The 11,714-nt window shown below is 40.5% G+C and overlaps 1 long non-coding RNA gene across 1 annotated transcript; it reads left to right on the forward strand.

Moving 5' to 3' along the window:
- The first annotated feature begins 2,576 nt into the window (after positions 1-2,576).
- Positions 2,577-11,347, forward strand: LOC132074961 (uncharacterized). Its single transcript, XR_009418683.1, has 4 exons — positions 2,577-2,623; positions 4,975-5,149; positions 8,351-8,438; positions 11,034-11,347. It is a non-coding gene; the product is annotated as an uncharacterized LOC132074961 (long non-coding RNA).
- The last annotated feature ends 367 nt before the right edge of the window (positions 11,348-11,714 follow it).

The following is an 11,714-nucleotide window of genomic DNA, read 5'->3' on the forward strand; positions in this document are numbered from 1 at the left end:
GTAACCTCTCATTGCCCACTATATTTAGAGAGGATGACTGTTTTCATAAAAAAAATAGATAGACACCCTCTTATAAAACAATGACTTTAAATTATGAGCATTAAGAAATGAATGTGAGAAAAAGCTCAATTAATATTAAAAAAAAGGAAGAAATAATCAAATTATGCTCTTCCTCTCCTAGGGAAAGCAATAGATCCATCCCATCAAGCAAATAACTGTTAAGCAAATGGTAACACTGATATTTGCTTTTCCTACCACTGTTTTAAATGTCACTGGGATTTTTTTTTCCTTCTTTTCTCTCATATCAACGCAGAAATGCTGATGCATCAGTATGCCTCATTATGATAGAGAAAGATGTTTCTCTTTGCTGAAGTGGATTCATAAGAAAACAAATCCTGAGGGCAGTGCACATCAACTGTAGAGAAAAGTGTGGTCTGAGGTGGCTGCTGGGGGCTGTCTGTGGCAATTTGTGGCTTTCTGGGCAGACAGGCAGAGCTGATGAGAGCACCTGAGCTGCTGCTGGGAACTGGCAGTGACAGCTAAATCTGGTTATTCTCGGGGAAAAAAAGAGAAAAGAATTAAGAAAGTGAAAACACAAGGAAGCACACTACTGCTATTTAAAACAAATCCCCTGCAGCCACAGCATGAGGCCTGCCACTGCTGACTGGTTTATTACTGCAAAATTATGATGACTGAGATGCAGGGCAGAGGTAAACCAGACAAGGTGCAACAGTAAATACAAGCTTCAGAAAACTCAGATTTCATCATTTCGCAATGGCAGCTGTCCTCCCTTCTGTGCTTGGAAGAGGGCTGATCAATCCCTTTAATTCAGGAGAAGCTGTATTTCCCTGACACACTAGAATTCAAGTCCCATTGGCCTCAACTGATAAAACAGGTTTCATTGGAGTTAAAATGTACACTGTATAACACCATTCACACAGATGAGTTCATGCTCTGGATTATTAATATCCAGTGAAAATACTGGGAGGGGAGGCAGAAATAGTGGCAAAAAGAGGTCTGCAAATATGTCACATTTCTGACACTCTTCTCAGGTATGTTCTGCCTCTAACAGAAGCCAAAATGAACTGGCTAGAAAGATGTCCCTAAAATAATACAAAAATCACCCCTGGAAAATGTCTGAACTAATTAAAAGGTGGGAATGAAATGAGCTGGAGGCCCCTGAGCTGCTTCTGTTACAGAGGAGAGGCAGAGGAGGCTGCAGCAGTGGCAGGAGTGATATTGCCACACACTGGTTGATGAGGAATTAAATGTGTCCCACCCAGAGCCAGTCATTGCCCTGGTGTGGGACAGTGTCACAGAGAGAGGAGAGCAGGATGAGCAGGAGCAGAGCCTGGAATCTCACAGTGAGAGAGAGGGGATTTTATTGGGCCTGCCAAAACACAAAACTCGACACGAGCTGCTGTCAGGGTGAGTGAGGAGTTGAAAGGGAAACGAGCCCCAGCCTCCTGAGGTGTCAGGCACTCTGCAAACCTCCACTGCACAGGTGTCAGCTCCGGGGTGGCGCTTGCCCGTCACCCGCCCGTGGCTCTGCAGAGCCACCGAGGCCTCTGTGGCACTCAAAGGGCTGCTCAAGCGTGCCAGGGCTGCAAATCCACTGCACAGAGCTGCTTGAGGGGCAGGCAGCTTGGAAATGGGGCATCTCACAGAAGTGAGCACTAGGAGGATCACCCCACAACTCAGTGTTTTTGTTATTCCTGTGAAGCTCTTGGTTAGTGCAATTTATAATGGTGCAGTACATAGCTTCACACTCCAGAATGGTATTGTAAATCAAAAGTGACTCTGATGAAGGGGAGAGAGAATGATGCATCTGACTCCATCAGAAGGCTAATGAATTACTTTATTATACTATACTATGTATATTTCATCTAAACTGAATCTGCCATGCACTCACTCTTGCTCAGAACTGCTCACACTGCACTCATCTCTGATTCTCTCATGACTGTCCTGTGACAGTCTGACATACACACATTTCTTGGCCCTGATAGACCAAGGGAACAAAACATCCTCACTTTGGGTATACAATCTCCATATTTCATTCTACTTTAGCACAACACAGGCACAGCAAGTGAGATAAGAATTGTGTTTTCCTTCTCTGCTTGTCTCACAGCTTCTCTCTGTTCAGAGGCTATGTGAATACCACAGAATGGAGCTGTCTGTTTTGCTGTGTGTGTAAATGCAAGGCAAAGGAGGGATTAGCACCCAGAGATGGTCTGAACACTGAAAAATTTGTGAACAATATCTATAGGATACTGAGGAGTTGGGGATTCTGAGAAAGCAGTGGGCTGGCTTTGTTGTACATTTTAGACAATGGGCTCAACTTTGGCATAGAGTATAAGACAGATGTGGAAAGTCTTAGTAGAAGACATGTAGGGGGATACAGTATGGGTAAATGAAGGTGGTATAGAATGTAATCTTATCCCCCAAGGAGGTGCAGCTGAACCAATTACCAAAGATTAGGAGCAGGCCTGATTTTAACAGGCCACACCTGTAGCCAATAAGAACAAGTGGTATAAAAGAGTGGATTGGTGGCATCTGGAGTCCTATTGCAAGGATCAGGAAGAGTAAGTGCTTAGAGGAGCTGCTTGCAGGAAACATTGAGGGGGTATGCAGCTGTGGTGATATGGAATCCTTGCACTATAATGATAATAGAACTCTTGATATATAAGACAACAGAGACACATTTTGATAAGCATAGAAAGAGTTCTTTCTGGTTACAAAGGCATTTTATTCAGGTTGGGGAAGACAGGGTTGTTGTTGGATTCAGCTGGAGAGCATTTGTGTCTGGTTCCAAAGTACTGTTATGGTTGTTTACAGTCTTTTGGTTTCAGGTATGGCTCTCAAACCACCACCATACCCAAATGGCTGATAGGGAGTTACATGTGCATAGTGACCAGGACACTGGGGATTGTCCCTCACCAAGGTCATTAGGACCAATTAGTCCATTAGGACTAATTCCAGGTCACATTGAAATACAGCACAAACCATGAGCTCATGTGTAGGTACTAATAATGCAGAATATTTTGTTGCCTGTGCTTGAAATGTAAGGGCAAAACTTGGTTGGTTTTAAAGCAGTGCCAGTTTCATTAAGAAAAAACGTGTTTCCAATAGAAACTTTGATTGCATTTATGATTAATTTCTATTGTTTATAAACTGGACTTTTAAATATAAGCCTTGAGAGATTTCCATGTGATTGTTATTTGGTCATTGCCTACACACAGAAAACTGCTTTTCTCACTCAGAAGATGGATTTGGGGCAGGGAGAAAGGTTTGTGTACGGGATTTGCATTATCAAATGAAGCCAGTAGAGTTTCTAGTTTAAGAATAGGTAGCAGACTGTCTGCACTTCTACAGAGGTAAATAACAGGTGAACAAAGAAGAAATCTTAACTCTAAAACAGAATTAGACAGCTGGTATTAGAGGCAGTCAATAGTCCTTAGCATTTGAATGTCTGTAACTTACCTCAGGAGGTATAAATTAAGGAGCTTTCTTTGGAGTGAAGCAGCAAGCCTGCACAAAGCCTTAAGCATAAGTTAATTTTCTTCACTATGAGCCAAAAAAAAAAGGTTTTAAGCACAAGAGCTGGGAAAGTCTGCCTCCAGTAAGCTTTCTGCTGCTTGAGACGGCAGAATCTGCAGTTGATAGAGGGAAGTGGCTGGGAGTTTCATAAATAATAAATTACTGTAATCCCATGAGGTCATTATAAAAATATGCATAAGAATAATGGAAAGAATATAACAGGTCACAACCTCAATAGATTTTAGCGCCGATAAAAAACAGTGGGCTTGATAAAAATGTATTACAGAGAGTAATCTTGGTCAGAGATACTTCAAAATTCTATTATACAAAATTATTACTTTGGGAAAGAGATAAATGTTATTAACAAAAAGGCATGAATTGAGTACATGTGGAAAACATTAATTCATGGAGAACTGGACAAAATCAACACTGTTTAGCCTTTTAGATTTAGAAAGAGTCAGGGCCTCTGAAATCTGTCTTGCATGGAAACATTCTTGTAGACTAAATGTTGTTATTGATGTTCTTCAGGCACCAGCTAGTAGTTTTAGTTATTATATTTCCCCTTCAAAAACCCCCTTGGTTTGAGTTATAAAAAACTCTGATAGATGCTATACGTGGAGGCAAACACTAAAAGTATGAAGATCTGGAATAACACCTGGCTTGCCAGAAAAATAAGAAGATGGATTATTTTGAGTACTCCATTGATTTAAAGAAGCACCATCAATAATATAAAGATCATTTGAACATATGGTACAGACTAAAGGAAAATGGGTTGACATACACCTGCAGGGATATATATGGCACCTGAAAGCCAAAACCTAATACAAAGCTTGATTGAAATGCACCACATAAGCTGCAAACTGGAAATTTCATACAGAGTGTCACAATTTCATTCCAGTGACTTCTAGTAGAAGTGGAAATTGAGGTCTTTACAAGAACAGAAGTATCTGTCAGAAAGTTGCTTTGAGAAAGAGAGAAGTTAATGATGCTGTTGGTAGCGAGAAGTAGCCGACATTAAGCAGTTTTGTAGTCTCAGAAAAGTGCCTCTTTCATTTAAGGCTTATAGAAATTCCCACTGGGACTGTTGAAAGCAAAAGGAAACCTGAGAGGCTATCTGACAGTACATAATGTATGGTGGTCAAAACAGCACCTTGTAATAAAATAGGAATCCCCAATAGAGAAGGAATGGGACAAATGTGTTCTATTACTACATTAGGTTGGAAAACCTTGGTTTTGAAGAAGGACCCTGTAGTGCCAGGGTTGGTATAAGGATAAACGACTGATTTCTGTTTGTACATCAGCTGAGCTTTAGAGGGGCCAGCTGCCATGGCTTGGAACTCCCAGCATGTTAATGGAGCTGAAATTGAGAAACATCCCTGAGCTCCAGCTAAGAAGGCTGCTTTTCTTGGGTTCAGGTGTCTCTGCTTTGTCTTGCAGCTTGGAGATTTAATTTCCCTAAATCACCTGGCTGAGCTCCTCATCTTCCTGTCAGATGAAAGCTGCAGAACAGCAAGAAAATGGCATGTTGCAAAGAGGTTAATTCCCTAAAGTCTGGCCTCTGGGAGCTTTCTGGTTGCATCACTGGCTCTTTGGGAGCCCTGCTGAAATCCAGGTAGTTTTGCTTCTTCTTGGTTGCTTTTCTGTGGGGGATTGAAGGCAAGATGAAACCGTGGTGGTTGGAGGGCAGTTTAACAAACACATAATTGTGTAGATTGGATGGATAGTTTTATATTTATGTATTAGATCTTTCAAAACAAATCACAGAGCATAAACAAGCACCAAAATAGACTCAGTTAACTGCAGTTTCCACCACTGTGCTATCTAGCTGTTTTCAGCAACAGCCCCTGGGCAGTATATAGAAATGGGTCAGTATAAACATGCTTTCCCTCCTCTATTAGCATTGCAGTGAGTCCTGTGATTCATCTGCCCACAGTTTCAAGAGCTGTTTTCCTGGCTGCTCCAGCCTCTCTGCTCTCCAGTGCCTTGGGATCCATTGCTCAGCAAAGATGGCTTGAGCTGAGTGGAGACTGTCACTGGAGGAAACAAAGCTGCTGTGGCTGCAGGCTGGGGAAGAGAGGATGTCAGATGGGAAACAGGCATTGGGGGTGGGCAGGAGAGGCAGAGTACAAGCAGGGAAGATTCTGCTTGTACTGGCATGGGGCAGGCAGCTTGCATGCGTGTGTGATATTAACTTCCTTCTTTTTGCAGTGTTGAGGTCTCTGGCATCCTGACCCTCACAAATACAAATAGATGTCCCCAGGCAGGCCAAGCCCACTGCTGCTCCCTACAGCATCAGCATCTTTTACACACAGGGTTCTTTATCACAAATGGCATTTTTATAATTTATGTATTTCAATTATCTTAAACTCGCTTTCTCCTGCTTCAATGCAGTCTCAGAGGAAGAGAGCAAATGGATTTAATGCACTTACCAGTTGAGATAAATGCTGTAAATAACCACCTGAAGGCCAAGTTTTGCAGATTTTGTTTACAGCTTTGCAGTAGTTGGAATGATATACCAAAATACTGAGCATCCAGCAGCTGCCTTGGAAATGACTGGGAGCTGTTCAGGTGCTTCTGGCTTTTGGAAAGCAAAGCATTTATTTGGGCAGTCACATATGGATTTAGGAAGTGTAACTCTTGGCTGCAGTTTCTGAAGTGGTTGTCCCTAATTCCCTAGACCAATACAAGCATGGCAGTGCACAGCCATGCTAAAGGTGTTGAGGAAAAATAGGCAATTATAGCATCAGTAGTGAAAAGGGAGTTTAAAAGCCCTCAGATATTTAGAAGCCTTAGTCAAAAATGACACCGGATTTTTGGTGCTTAAGTCAAATAGAAAACTTGTAAGAATCAGGCTCTTTTGCAGATGTTCTATAGTAATCTCTGTGTTAAGAAAAAGTCTTACCACTTTTCCACCACTGTGTGTTGAGAAGAATATTACAGTGCATGTCCACATGGTTCAACGAATAGTTTTCTAACCTACAGATATATTTGATTATTTGACCGATGGCTACTAGCTCTGACTTGGAAAACAGGAGCCAGATCATAGAGGATTTCTTTTGGCAAGCGACAGTGTCACCAGAAAATATTGTTTGAGAAAATCCAAAATTTGGCTCAAATTCACAAACCCTTTTAGCTGTTAGACAATATTCTTGTTTTTCTAGAAAAATCTACTTTGTTTTTTTTTTTTTAATTCCAGAAGCCATAACTATATCTAAAAAAAAGAAGAAATACAGAATTCTTTCTGTTTTACTACCTTGTTAAAATAAAGAGGAAGAGACTAGTGAGCAGCAAGGAATTGAGTTGCCTTACAAGCTCTCTTGTGGACTGAGGTCACATTTCTTCAAGTTCCAGGAATGATCCTTGGAAGCTGCAATGGTCTGAAAACAAGACATTCTCCCTTCCAAGTATTTGAAGGGAAAAGAGCAGGCATTGACTGAAGGGGAAATGGGAGAGGTGGTAATCCTGTTGAGCAATCCAGTGATACACCCTTTCCTCACAGTTCCTTCCTACTTGGGTGAGATAAGTAACATTGGGAGCCAGTGACTAAGACCAACAAAATAGGGTGGTGTCTTTATCTAGGAGAGGTGGGTGTCCCCATCTTAAGATTAATTATTGTTTAATCTGTTTGGGACATTTGTATATTTTGTCAGGGCATGTTCCAAAGCATATTTGTGGACCTTTTGGAACTCAGAAATCAAGTGATTTCCATAGTCAGTCAGCTGGCAGCATGTGATTAGCCTTCCTACTTGGAGAGGAGCAGACAGGCAGGCACTCGTGGCATTCCTGTGGGTCTTTGTCTACTGAGCAGAGAACTGGAGATACTGGAGACTCTCAGGAGTGCCTTCCTGAGCAGTAACATCTAGCTTTCTTCTGGTTTTCTATGTGATACAATAATTTGTTTTGACAGAAGAGGTTTCATTTGCAGAGGTTTCGTTTCATTATGGTGTCTGGCACCTGTATTCTTCTTTGCTGTCTTTTTTTGAGAAATATCTTTAAGAAAATGTTTTTTCTGACTGGTTTTAAAAGTATCTAATTTTCTTTAAGAAAGGTTTGGTATTTTCCGGTATGTGGCTTAGTTTAGCACCAGCTTGACCTCGCTTTCTTTAGGCACTTTTCATGAGACTTCTTAGAAATAGCCCACAGGCTAGTTCCCAAAGGCCCACAGAGAAGAGGCTGAAAATCAATTTATTAGCAGTATCTCATTTTGCATGGAGCACAGTGTGAGTGCAGGGAGAAGGGGCTGGTCATTAATATACATTAGTATCCAAGAAAACTAGTATTTTACAGTTTCTGTACACTGGAAAAGACTTAATTCAGCTTGCATTGCCTGCACAGTTAGGATGAATAAAATAGAGGGATCACTTAGGAATAAGAAAAGCAGGTTTTAGTCAAGTCAAGGTTAATCAGTGTATTTATATATGGAGCTGAGAGGATTTTTACCCTTTTATTAAAGAGCTTTGATAAATTAACATTTAACTTGTTGCATGCTGCCAGGATAATATTAGTAGGGATAGAAAGCAGCAGATTTTTAATCTATTATTATAATTTTTCAGTAGAATTAAATTTTGTGCTAATGTAAATGATTTTCTTAAAAACTTACTGTCAGCCCTGATAAACAGAGATACTCACTGAAATGTTTTACTGCACATGCTATTAACTCTTAGAAGCATCCTTAAGAACATTCTCATTAATACAGCTTCCCCTGCTCTTGCTCCAAGAAAATTGCTCTTAGCGCTGACTGGAAACCAGGAAAAGTGTGTCTTTTATGTTGTAAGAATAATCACAAAAAATGTTTCTATCTCTTTTGGCCCAGGTTTGGGAAATTCCCTGAGGACTCTAAAGAAATCCATGAGCAATAAGCAGTCCATCAGTGGGAAAAGCGGCAGGGCGAATAATCAAAGGTCAGTTCTCCACCATCTGCCAGATCTTGGAAAGGCCAGATTTATTCACTCACTGTGATTGTGGTGTGATTGCACATGCCATGAAATCCCACTTAGGACTGCAAGATTTCGTGAGAGCTAAGCCAGAGCAGGGCCTGGCCTCTCCTTGCTGTGGAATGGCTGTTATGAAATCCCCTCCCCGAGCTTCAGGCCGTGAGCGCTCCGTGGGTAAATGTCGCATGCCTCCGTGGGCAGACAGACTGGAGGAATTTTAATAACTCTCCGGGCCCAAATGATCATTCCTTCCACATTCTTTGGGGCTTCATGGTGTTTATGATAATTCTTGCTCGGGATCCAATCTATATGGTTTATCCAGCTGTGCCTTTGATGTCTGTGCTGTGGTCTCCAGGGACAGAAGTCGTGAACGGGCGGTTAGCGAGCGGCACCCAAGGGGTTATGACATCTTTAACATAAACTCACCAGCATAAGGTTTTTCCTCTGAAATGGATTAAGCAATTCATTTAGCTATAAAACCCAGAAAACTAGTTAAGTGAATTTTACTGGGAAATCTATAAAGTAATAATTATGTGGTAATATTACTGGGACTGAGGTAACCAGCTTTGGTCTTCTCTTCTTTGTTAATACATTCCCTCTATCCTCTTTATCCCTGTATTTTTTGAATAGCCAGAAGTTATTCTGATGAGAGAACTGAAAATGCATATTGGGAAATCTTTGAGCATATTAACTTTTGTACTGTGAAATCTTTCTTCCTTGGCTTTGCAATGGATGCAAAAAAGAACCCATCCAGAATTCATTAACAAAAACATTATCTCGGACTCCTATTTTTGGATTCTGTTAAATTTTCCCCATTTATATTTCATAGTATGCCTTCCTAATCCTATCTGAGGCATGCCTGTAAGCAAAAGATAAATATGTAAAACTTACCTTTGAATTGAATGGTGTCTAACTATTGCTGCTTTAAAAAATAATAGCAAGCCCCTTGACGCATTATCTTCAGCAGAGCTTCAAAATTTGCATGTAGGCTGCAGATATTACAGTTACATAGTAAGCTTTTCCTTCTGATAATTAGACACAAATTAATTAAAAATAAACTTCATTTGTTAGGCTGTTATAAATATTAAGATATTATAAATTGCTAGGAAAAAACAGGCCTTCATACATCAGTTATTTCACACTTGCATTTTAGAGTAGATTAGTTAGATATAGCAGTGTGCACATTTAAAGGCTTAAATGGTTTTCAAAGTTCTTTTTTTTCCTAAAAAATGATGGGAAAAAACCCCCCAACTCATCAGTTATGTGCTGCATATTATTTCTCACAGAAGAATCCTCCTGAAAGCCAGATCATATTGTACATATTACCAATGTATTTGCATTTAGGAATTTCATTCCTATGTGTGAGCAGAACACACACATCTGAATTCCAGGGAAATTAAAAAGGGTAGGACTGAAGGTCTTTTAAAGATAATTTCCTCTCTTTCTCTTCAGCCTGAAATGTCTCCAGGAATCAAGTCTGTAGTCAGCAGGAATGAGACTGAAATCATAAACTGAATAATAAAAATGACCTCAGCAGTACTAACATGAAGTGAGTCCATGACCTTTGTTAACAGTAAACTGGCTGGGAATATGCAGGAGGAGCAAGTAGAAAGTGGCAAGCATTAATACTGGGCTAGTATTTCTAAATGGATCTGCTTATTTTGAGTGTCATCTGTGCTTCACACCAAGGAAGTTTTGGGCCATAGAATTATAATAGGGGGAAAACAAAAAAGCACTGTACATCCTGAAGAACTGGTTATATGGGAAAATTAAAGCTGGTTTGAAATAATGGACATATTATTCCATTAAATTATCAATAATAATAAAATATAAATTTAACTGTTTCTATGAAAAATGTCTAATTGCTGTCAGAAAGTTTAAAAACTCCCACTCAACTAAAACAAAGCCAAACCTAAGTACAACCACCCTCACACTTCTGAATAACTTCTATGAAAATGAAGTTTTTCATTTGAAACAAAATATCTGTCTTCAGAAAGTCAGTTTTACTCCTTTATGGTGGCTTTAGCTTTCATTTTACTGTGGATTCTGAGAGGCTTTTAGGAGCTGAGGAGGCAGCTGCATGGTGGGGTCATTTGAGGATTGCAGGAGTCCCTGTCAGAGCTCCCTTAGCTCTTGGCTGGAGATGGAATGGTATTTTTAATACCAAACTGAATCCAAACTCCATCCAGTTTTTAGAAAAGAGCAGGAAACAGGATGCTCTGGCATGTTATTTTGTACATGTTAGTAGATATTTTTCATTTTCAGGTAAGTCCTTGCCTATGGGAGTTTGTGTGGCATATTTCTGTGATAGTTGAGACAGGAACTTTGGATAGAGTCACCTTGACTGTTTAGCCTTCTGCATGTGAAAGAGACCTTTATTTACACAGGACCAACCAGCAGCATAATAGCCCATATACCAGCTAAAGCAGCAGGAGATACAACCTGGCTCTTGTATTTCTTTCTTGTGCAAAAGTGTAAGACACTGCTTAAAGCTCAATGTCAAATTATTAATTTAATTGTTTTCTTATTTGCTAATCTTTTGTTTCCATTGGAAAAATGCAGAGAAGAGGTAGAAGCAATTTTGCATGTCCCAAAGCAAAGCAGTGAACTCTAGACCCAGAAGGAATAGCATCAGTGTCAGCAAGTTTCCAGCTGGAGCCTTGGGATGGAGCATGGTCCTGGGGGAAACACTGGGCATCCTCATGTGCCCTGAGCCCTTGTGCATGTAAATACTTCAGGGCTCAGTTCTGCATCCATTTAACCTTAAAAAGGGAGCAGTTTGTGCACAGCTCCATCAGTTCTGCAAACCACAGCTGGATCTATGGGGCTGATGTGTCTGTTGTTCCTATTAACTGAAAGGACTTGGTTTCCCTAAATCTTTCTGTGGGATCTTCTGGAATCTTTCTGTGCTGTGTCTCAGGGGTGGGTAGAAGTGCAGCACTGCAGACAGGTGCTGCTGTCACCTGTTTTATGAGTGCAAGATTCTCCACACCCATGTTGGACTCAGCAAGGCAGAGGAGTCTCCTCAGAAGTGTGGTCTCCTGGGAGCTGGCTATGCTTTTACACATTCAGCCAGCTCAGACATCTAAATGCAAAATTCCACTCTTGGGGATGAGATGCAGATGTTGTGCTCTTCTCTGGGGAGTTCCAGGTCTATAAAACAATGAATGGATTACACAGTTCTCATCCATATATATGTAGCTTTTCATCTGTGACAGATGTGATATTGGTAATATCCTCCAT

Source organism: Ammospiza nelsoni, chromosome 6, assembly GCF_027579445.1.
Source record: "Ammospiza nelsoni isolate bAmmNel1 chromosome 6, bAmmNel1.pri, whole genome shotgun sequence".
NCBI lineage: Eukaryota > Metazoa > Chordata > Aves > Passeriformes > Passerellidae > Ammospiza > Ammospiza nelsoni.